We start from the raw sequence: 9,639 nt of genomic DNA, 5'->3' as shown, positions 1-9,639 counted from the left end.
AATGACGTGGAAGTTAGTCGGGAAGCCACGACCCAAAGAAAACCTATGTATATGGATCTAGAAATCCAGGAGAGATTGTGTTTTAGTACTAGAAGTCCATCCTAAAGTCTAGGGACTGAGATCTGTAACTCGGTGGGAAACATTTCCCGTGAAAGGGTGACCATACTAACCAGCTTGTATGATCAGGAGCTGTGAAAGTGGCCGTCACCTGTGGGTGACCTGCTTGGCTCGTGGATGCATTCTCATAGTCAACACTCAATAGACGGTTCAGAGAAGAAAGACAACTTCCTAACCTGCTCTCCCAGGGAGCAGCTTACTGGAAGGAGAACCAGAGGACTGAATTAATTCCAAAAATGAGAAACTCTTGGGACTTGCGGGAGCTCAGAGGCAGCCAACGCAATGGCATGAGTTGTGTTTCTTCTCCAGACAACTTGTTACATGGGAAGTGTGGTTCTTCCTTTTTGGAACCTCTTGCTTTATGGCACGTTGGCTGAGCCCCATGGATAAGCTCCCTTTGCATCTTTGCTTTCCTTGCTTCTCAGGAAAATGTTCTGTCCACAAGTCACCATTTAAATATAGGGTATGCGTGTGGGGTGGGGGCTGCTTATACTCAATGTATCTACAAGCCTGGAGTTAAAAAGAAAATTTCATCAGAGGTTACTATTGATGTGAAATCATTTCACTTTAATCATTAAAACATGTGGAGGCTTATTTTTATGTGAACATTAAATGAATGAAATGGAGGGGTGTGACAGAGTTGATTTTTATACGACGTATCCTGTTTGACAGTCAATAAAATTCTATTTCTGAAAATTAAAAGACAGAGCCAGTATGCTAGCTTTTTCTTCTTTCATTGTGTTGGGAGTTGAGTCTGGGGCTTGGTGAATGCTAGACAAGGCACTGAGGTCTTTGTGCTCACAGATAAAGCTGGAAGGAACCTGGAAAGAACATGGGGTTGCTCTTTCAAAGGGGGAAGCCGGGGGATGCAGAACCAGTCATCCACCCAGAAGTCTGGGAAGGGACGTGGTTAACAGCCTGGTGACCTTTGCACTGTGTGGCCAGGACCACACCAGATCCTCCCTCAAACCCTTATCATAAGGCTTTGCCATCAATCTATAAGCCCATCTTTGTGGAAGGTGTCACATGTACTTTACAAAGAATTTCAATGCAGTTACCTCTGATCTTTCTTTAGCTTTGTTCCTCAAGGAGATTCACGCGTGCTGTGCTGTGCCCAGGGCTGAGTTAATGATCCCCAGGAAAGTTTCCACCAAAATGTGCTGTGCTTAAATACCCCTAAAATAAACTACTTGGGGCCAGACTCCTGAAGTTTGAACAAACAATGGCTACCTAGTTGTGTTGAACCGAACAACTGTCTTCCCTCCTTCAGATCGTTACTCTGCTGGCTGTGGTGGAGATGCTTCCCCTGCCACACACACACACACACGCACACACACACACACACACACTGCAGACAAGTGCTCTACCAATAAACTACAGTCCAGCCCCTGGCTTCTTGCATACAGTCTAACTTTGGCTCTGACAAGAAAAAGCTGGTGATTCAGCTAACTCAGCTCTTGGCCACAGTTTAGAATTCAGCACCATCACTTCCGCCGTGCCAGAAGATATCGCTCAGGAACGAGAGCACTGTCACATTGCTAAGCGAGCCAATCAATGTTACAAATCAGTCTCTGGCTACCGGGGAGAAACGTGAGTGTCGCCACCATCAAATACAAACTTTAATTGTTCACATCTTTAGAGTTCTTAGTCAAACTGGGTTTGCTGCTTGGGCTCTCTGCTTTTCATTAAGTGGATAACGTATCCCTTGAAGTGGTTTATACAGTGATCTGCCTTGGTGTAAGAACAAGTTAACAAGGAGAAAACTGGAAGGTTGTCTGGCAGGTTTTGACCGTTCTGTTGTGGGTCCTCAGGACCCACCAGGAAGCAGGCATGTGGGGCAGAAGTCTGCCGTGATGTGTCAGGATCAGGGTCTGTTCCTCACATCGAGCAGTCACCAGCCCTCACCATCAAGTGGGCTGTAGACTTGTGAAAAAAACTCGCAAGATGTGGGGGGGGGGGCAAAAGCCTTAGCACAGGACAGCAGGTTAAAACTGCGGATGAGCTTGCAGGAAAGCAAAAATCAATGGAACAAAGTGGTAAGCGTTGTCTATAGCCAGCCTCATCCAGAGTCGTCCATATGGGAGATTCAGAGCATGAGCAGAACATGAGACCCATTATTGATGCCACTCAGCCCTCTGTGCCCTGATAAAGCTATTGCATGATGAAAATGTCTTAAAACTACATTTAGTAAACCTGGCCTACATAACAGCATAAATAGACCTTTTCCACTCTAAAGGTGCTAAGAACATGGTCTACAGTTGGATAGAAGTCTAACAGAAGGCCTGTTTTATGATAGTCTCCACTCTGTAAATCTGTCTCATAGGATCTGCTGAACTCTGAAATGGGTTGAGAAACAAGATGTTGTATGGGTGCTTTCTTTCAAAGAAACCAAGTTGAATCATCATATCTTGGGGAGCACATGTATATTAAAGATAATTAATTGCTGTGAAATATTCCTTTACACTGTGTGAAGATGTGACACTGTGATTGGTTTAATAAAGAGCTGAATGGCCAATAGCTAGGCAGGAAGAGGCTAAGCAGGACTTCTGGGGACAGAGTGCTCTTGGGGAAGAAGAAAGGCAGAGTCCCCAGCCAGATACCGAGGAATGCAAGAGGAGAGGTAAAAGCCACAAGCCATGTGACAGCACATAGATTAATAGCAACAGATTGATTTAAGTTATAGAACTAGTTAGAAACAAGCCTAAGATAAGGGCAAGCTTTCGTAATTAGTAATAAGTCTCTTTATCATGATTTGGGGGCAGGCAGTCCTAAAAGCCTGCTACAATTAATGGAAATTAAAATGTGTTGTTAATTTACTTTACCCTGGATGTACCTAAAGAGACAAATTTGCTATCTAAATTGGCAAGCCTGTCTCACACATTTGGACTTTGTCTAGACAATCTAATGAAATGTTCTCAGCAGAGACTGACACTGAGGGACGATCCTTGTTCAGCAACAAAGCATGAAAATGATTTAATGTGGCATCTCCTTGGAGCACTCTAGGGACATCTGGAGTGCAGTCATAATCTTCCAGGACCAATCTTAGAGGCGCCCGGGATGGTCCAGCATTTGCACACCATCGTAGGCTCCCCTACTACAGCTCGTGACAATACTAGGCTCTCTCAAAACCCTGGTAATAGAATTGCTTACCACAATACCAGAAAGGCTAGCAAGGCTCCAATCAGCATGGGTTATGTTCTCATGCGGTCTCTCTCTCTCTCTCTCTCTCTCTCTCATGTGTGTGTGTGTGCTGAACACATTGGTGACAGAATCCAGTGTTTTCCTTGATGAGGAGAAAATTATTGTGAAAATGTTGAAGGCACAAGCACAGAGTCAAAAAGTGAGCACGTACGAAGTTTTTTAAAGTAAGAAGAGTAAAGTCTTGTTATATTTGGGGGAAAGTGTGTTTATTTCTTGGCTCATTTGTCACATGGCTAGAAAGGATATTTAAAGATTTCAAGCAGGGTATGGTTGTGTACACCTTTAATCCCAGCACTCGGGAGGTAGAGGCAGGTGGATCTGTGAGTTTGAAGCCAGCCTGGTCTACAGAGTGAGTAACTGCTGGACAGCCGCTGATCGAGCATCCCACCGTGCCCTGTTAATAAGACAGACATTTATCTCTCAGATTTGCCCTCATTTGTGTGACCCTGGAGTTCAAAGCAGGAGTTGAAGTGTATCCTGCATAAAATGTTATTTCTTAATAAAAAATTAGCAGGTTGATTACCTTGTGTTTATGCACTTTGTCTAAATAATCATAACTCCCAAAAGAATTATTGTATATGTGATACACACTCGTTGTATATACACATTATTTATAATATGACATACTGCTTATAATGCTTTAACACTCTCATTTAAACAAAGATATCCTTCTCACGCTGTCACAATCGAGACTATGCATTTTCTGTTAGTGCTACAGAGTAATGAATTATTATTTAATAAAATGTAATGCAAATATGTCATTCCTACAATACTCATTTGGTACAAACTGCTGATCAGCAAAAGCTTCTCCAACAAGAAAATGTAATTTTGTGTATCTCAAGTTTGGCAGCGATTTCAAAGACTGATCCAGAAACTGCAAAGTTCGGGATCGGCCAGATTACACACTCAAGACAGGCAAGAAGCATGTCAAACACCAGCATCTTCCTTGCTTCTCTCCCTCCACATAAACAATTCAGTTTTTCATTTTTTTCCCTTCTTCGCTGGGATTACAGGTGTGTGCACCACCCTGTTGATGCGGTGCAGGGGCATCATTCATGGCAAGCACACTCCTGAGCTACATTACCGCCCAAATCTTCTGTTTCGCTTGTTTTATCCGAACGGTTTTGGATTGTTTCCAGACCTTCCTGGAGAATCTGCTGGGCAGTACACAGGGTTGTACCGGGACTCAGTCAGACACTGAAACACGGAATTTGTGTTCTCTGTGCCGTGACCCCGCCCACAGTGTGGGAGAACACTGAAATCAACCAATGACACTCCAGCTTCCCGAGGCTTCCCTCTCCCCTCTCCCCGCTCTTAGATCCACGGACTGCTGCCTGGTTTCACGTGGAGGAGGTCACCTCTACGTGCTGCTGGCCCAGGAGACTACGGGACCGCCATGTGAACTTCCAGGGGAAGACCATCTGGGGCCCTTGCTTTGGTCCAGCCCCTAGCTCAGCAGCTCCGTTCTGTTCCGCGAAAGAGCCCTGCTTTGCCCCTCACTGCATCCAGGCCAGAAACTCCTTGAGGACAGGCTGTGTGCCTTTGGAGTCTCTCAGACTCCCCATGCAGAGGCAGACGTAGGTGTGTTCTAAGTATGTCCATCTCAGGTGGTGATTCCCCAGAAGCTGCACTTTCACCGGACAGCTCTTAAACTTCCGGTTAAGGGGCCTCAGTCTTTTCAAGCATTGGAGTGGCTTTCCAGGCCCTCCATAGCCTGGTCTGGGGAGACCGTTCCGTCTGGTGTCCTCACACACGAAGACTCCACAGCGCAGTGAGAAGTTCAGAGAGCAATTTGGTGGCAACGCAACAAGGACGATTCTGCTTCGGGCACTGAAACTATTAGCAAAGACCCTATCGAATCTGGGTTCCCACTTCTTGACTTTGGGTTATTAGTTATCTATTCTGGGCCCCAGTTTTCTCATTAGAAATGAAAATCATACTAGGCTGATGTCCTTATGGCAAGTTGTTCATGAATATCAAATGAGCTGATAATCACAAAATGTTTAGAACAGTGAAGGCTGAGGAGCCAATCAATGGAAGTCCCTTGTTTCTACTGTCACTGCTATTAGTGTGGTCTAAGACACGCCATAGTGTCATGCTTTGGGCGAGGCTTTTGCACGTCGCCTACTTTTAAGGTCTTCTCATTTTGTGTACATGCAATTGGTCACTCTGAACTATGTATTTGACCTATATATGTCTCAGTACTATTTTCGATTTGTTTTTTCCAAAGTCTCTGGTTAGGCAGGTAGGTAGGTGGGTGCACTATCAAAGTCTTTTTTGTTTTCTAGATGAGTGTTTTGCATGCATCTACTTATGTGCACCACACGTGTGCCTGGTGTCCTTGAAGGTCAGAAAAGGGTGTCATATGCCCTGAAACTGGAATTAGGAATGGTTGTGAGCCACCATGTGGGTGCTTGGAGTTGAACCCCAATCCTCTGGAAAAGCCATCTCTCCGGCCCCATTGTTTCCATTCTGGTATCTGAATATATGGTGTTCCTGGTAGGTGCCTCATTCTTATGGGAAGAACGTGTTATAGGACTAAGGAACTTCCCCAGCACTTTGGAACAGATAACCTTCTGGGTGTGAGTTTTGTCTGGAGTCCTTTCTGAATACATTCTAATAAATACTTCAAACAGCGCCATGGTTTATTAAGAGATATTCTCTCACCTCCACACGTGGATGGGAAAGAAAAGGGGTTTAGGGACAGATGGCAAAGGAGAGTGGACCTGGGAAGTGAAATGAGCAAGGTTTATCCAGTTCAGCAGGGTCAGCAACCCTAGCATTTCTGAGGTGGGGAGGATCAGGAGTTCAGGGTCATCCTCCACTAAGAGTGAGTTTCAAACCAATCCCAGCTCCTTGAGACCTGTTTCATAAAAGCAAAACAAAGCAGGATAAAGAATATTTTTAAACAGACTGGAGGGATGGCTCAGGGGTTAAGAGCACTGGGTTCAGTTTCCAGCTCCCTCACGGCAGCTCACGATCAACATACTCCAGTAACGGGAGATCTGACTTTCTGGTCTTCAGACATATATGCAGAAAAACACTCACACATATAAAATTAAATTTTAAAAACAAGTCTCTCACTGGGTGGTGGTGGTATGCCTTTAATGCACACTCAGGTAGCAGAAGCAGGCAGATCTCTGTGAGAGAAACCTTGTCTCAGAAGAAAACAAAAAAAAAAAAAGCAAAAAAACAAACAAAACAACAGTAACAAAACAAAAACCCCAAGTCTTGTTTTCTGATGTTTTGTAAGTCAAGAACATTGCCACAGTCCTCATGGTCAAGCTCAGACTCATTCATTAACAAGGTTTCCCAGTACCTATGATACATACGGCAACGTATGAAAAATAGGGGTCCACTGATAACGGGCAGTCCAACCTTCAAGGAGGAAGTAGAGGAAGACGCAAACGAAGGGTGTAATACAGACCCACTAGTTACAGCTGTCACTCGAGTTCAGGGCAGGGCTTCCCATCAGCAGCCTGTTTGATTCTCACCAGCTCTTTTCCTCTCCCTACATGGCTGCCTTTTGCCAGTCATTGAGCAATTTCCTTCCTACTGTGAGCAGGGCACACCTATATCATTTTCAAAACAAGAGGCTTTCTGTGTGTCCATTTATCTCCATGGCCACAAGAGGATAAGTGGTCTGTATTAGATTCAGAGGCAGTAGCAGCCTGGGGGCTGTGATGTCAGCTTCCTAGCCGTCAAGGTCTAGTTCCCACTGCCAATCTCTTACTCTGCAGCACTCCTAACAGCCCTGCTTTTATATCAAACCCAAGCTGCAAGAAGGCCCTGCGTTTATTTTAGGATTGAGCAGCAGGTAGAAGCTGGCAGGAGAGATGGGACGCGGAACAGGGAGGGTGTGTGTGGGTGATCCATGAAGGGTTAAGGAAGAGTTCTTAGAAGCTGGAGACAAGACCCTTAAAGCAGCGAAGTTCAACAGGACGTGTGTGATGAACTTGACAGTCTTGCTCACATTCCCAGGCAGCAGCAAGCCAGGAGGAGACATAAACAACTTACTCCACCTCAAACTGGAAATTAAAAAAAGAAGAGCTCTGAACCATCCTTACTACCGCTCTCAACCTCCGTGTGTTCAGAGACGGTGGCCAAATAAAGCTGAACCTGAAGTGGGACATGATGTTTCATTCAAAAAGGCTGGGGAACATAGTTTAGTGAGAAAGCTCTTGCAAGGCTCTGGGTTCAATCTCCAGCTGGAAGGAAAAACACACACCACAGCAAGTGTTCAAGGTCTCAGAAAGACAGTGTTTAATACATTTCAAAAGGGACAAGTTAAGATGGCTCAGCAGGTGGGAGTACTTTTGCTCTTCCTGAGGACACAGATTGGGTTCATGGTAGCCAAATGGTGGCTCACAACCATTCCTAACTCGTCCCATGAGATCTGATGCCTTCTTCCGACCTCCATGGAAACCAGGCATGCATGTGGTACACATATGCAAACCTTAAAAAGGCATTTCAGCTACAAAATGGAAACCATGGGAAGGTTTCTTGGCCTTGTAGAACCAGCCCAAGGTGTCACTGAATCTTATTTTTATATGTAGCCCAACAGACACAGGAGGCTTGCGTAATAAAGTGACTCATACGTTGATCCATGAAAGGTCCAGGTTTTAGAAAGGATTAAGCTGGTTCCAGCAGGACGGCATGAGGCCTTTGGTTCCTCCCTGTGAGTGGGAGTCAGTTGAGAAAACTCCATAGAAGCAAATACGAGACATTTAGGGAAAGGAAGATTAAGGGGGCAACAACCCCAGGGAATATGCCTAATGTCGGGGATGGTTCCAGCCCGGACCATAAATTATCTCTCTAGACCAGACCCCAACATAAACTCTCTCTCATTCATAAGAAACTGTATGACACTGGCTGGACCTCAGGGTGGCTATGGACAAGAGACTGTGTTTGGCTTCTTCAACAGCAATAGCTAACTAGTGACATTATGCATAAGATTCCCATTGAGGGTAAACAGGGCAGGTAATACTGAGTTCCCAGGTCTCCAGACTGTGAGCTTTACCCACAGTAATCCACCCAGAACAGACTGTATGAGCTCCCACACTGGAGCTGTTGGGTCCTAGGAAGGTGTGGGCTTGACTAGTGTAGGTATGGATGGGGCCCAAGAGCAGACTGAGACACCACCATGACTGTTCTAAAATGTGAGCAAAAGCTGGGTGTGGTGGCTCATGCCTTAATCCCACTGCCCACAAGGCTGAGGCAGAACTGCAATTTCCAAGTCAGGCCAGGGGTGGAAGGGCTACCAAACACATCAGCCGCGTCTACAGACCCAGCCGCTAGAAAACACGCTGGTGCTGATACTGCCAACAGGCAAGTAGCTTTGGCGACGCTCTCTCTTCACGCTGACACACAAGTTCCAATCCTTCAAGATCCTCAGGCCTGCCACAGTCTAATCTAATCCACATAAACACAGCAACACCCTAAAACTCAACCCACCAAGGCAGACCCAGCACTGGACTCCCCAGGTTTAGCTGTCTAGCGCCCACTGCAGCACTAATATACCCACAGTCAACTGCCTCAGCTGAATCCCGACTCAGAGCAAAGTGAGATGCTCCGTTCTGGTTTGTTTTCTGAGACAGAATCCTACTATCTAGCACATATTAGGCTAGTCTAGAAGTTACTATTAAGGTAGTCCCAACCTGGCCTCAACCTTGAACCCTCCTGCCCCAGCTTCACAAATGCCAGGGTTAACAGTAGCACTAAGCTCAGCCATAAGCCACCAAATCTGGGGCTATTTTCTAACAGTTAAAACATGTTTCTGGTCTAAGACCACATTTTTCAATTTACCTGAACCAGAAATAAACTTTTCATCAATAACGAAACTATAGCAAAATTTGGAAACATAGCTATGCTAGTTTGAAGTTAATGTGTTAAAGGCTTGGTCCCTAGAGTGGTACTAGTGGGCTGTAGTTGAACCTTTGAGCCACGGGTGAGACCTTGTGGGAAGTTCAGAGCACTGAGGGCAGGCCCTGGAAGGGGACTGAGGGACGACAGCTTCTGGTTCCCCTGCTGGCATTTTAAGTGACCTTTACCTGTCATGTGCTTCCTAACAGTGCACGGCTTCACAGGGCCTGGAACCAGACAAAGTAAGGTTTTCTTTTTATTGTCCCAGAGATCTGATTCTAGTGACAAAAGGCTGACACAAGGAGCACTGTGTTTAAAGATATTTAGCGATTTACTGTATATTAGTGTCTACTGCATCACAGATTTAGTTTCTTTTGCTTTAAATACCAAGCGCTTAGACCCATACACGAAAACACATTAGCAAATTTTAAACCAAGCCATAAAAACGAGAATGACAGC

Source organism: Microtus ochrogaster, linkage group LG1 (genome assembly GCF_000317375.1).
Source record: "Microtus ochrogaster isolate Prairie Vole_2 linkage group LG1, MicOch1.0, whole genome shotgun sequence".
NCBI classification, from domain to species: domain Eukaryota; kingdom Metazoa; phylum Chordata; class Mammalia; order Rodentia; family Cricetidae; genus Microtus; species Microtus ochrogaster.
This window is presented reverse-complemented; position numbering follows the sequence as displayed.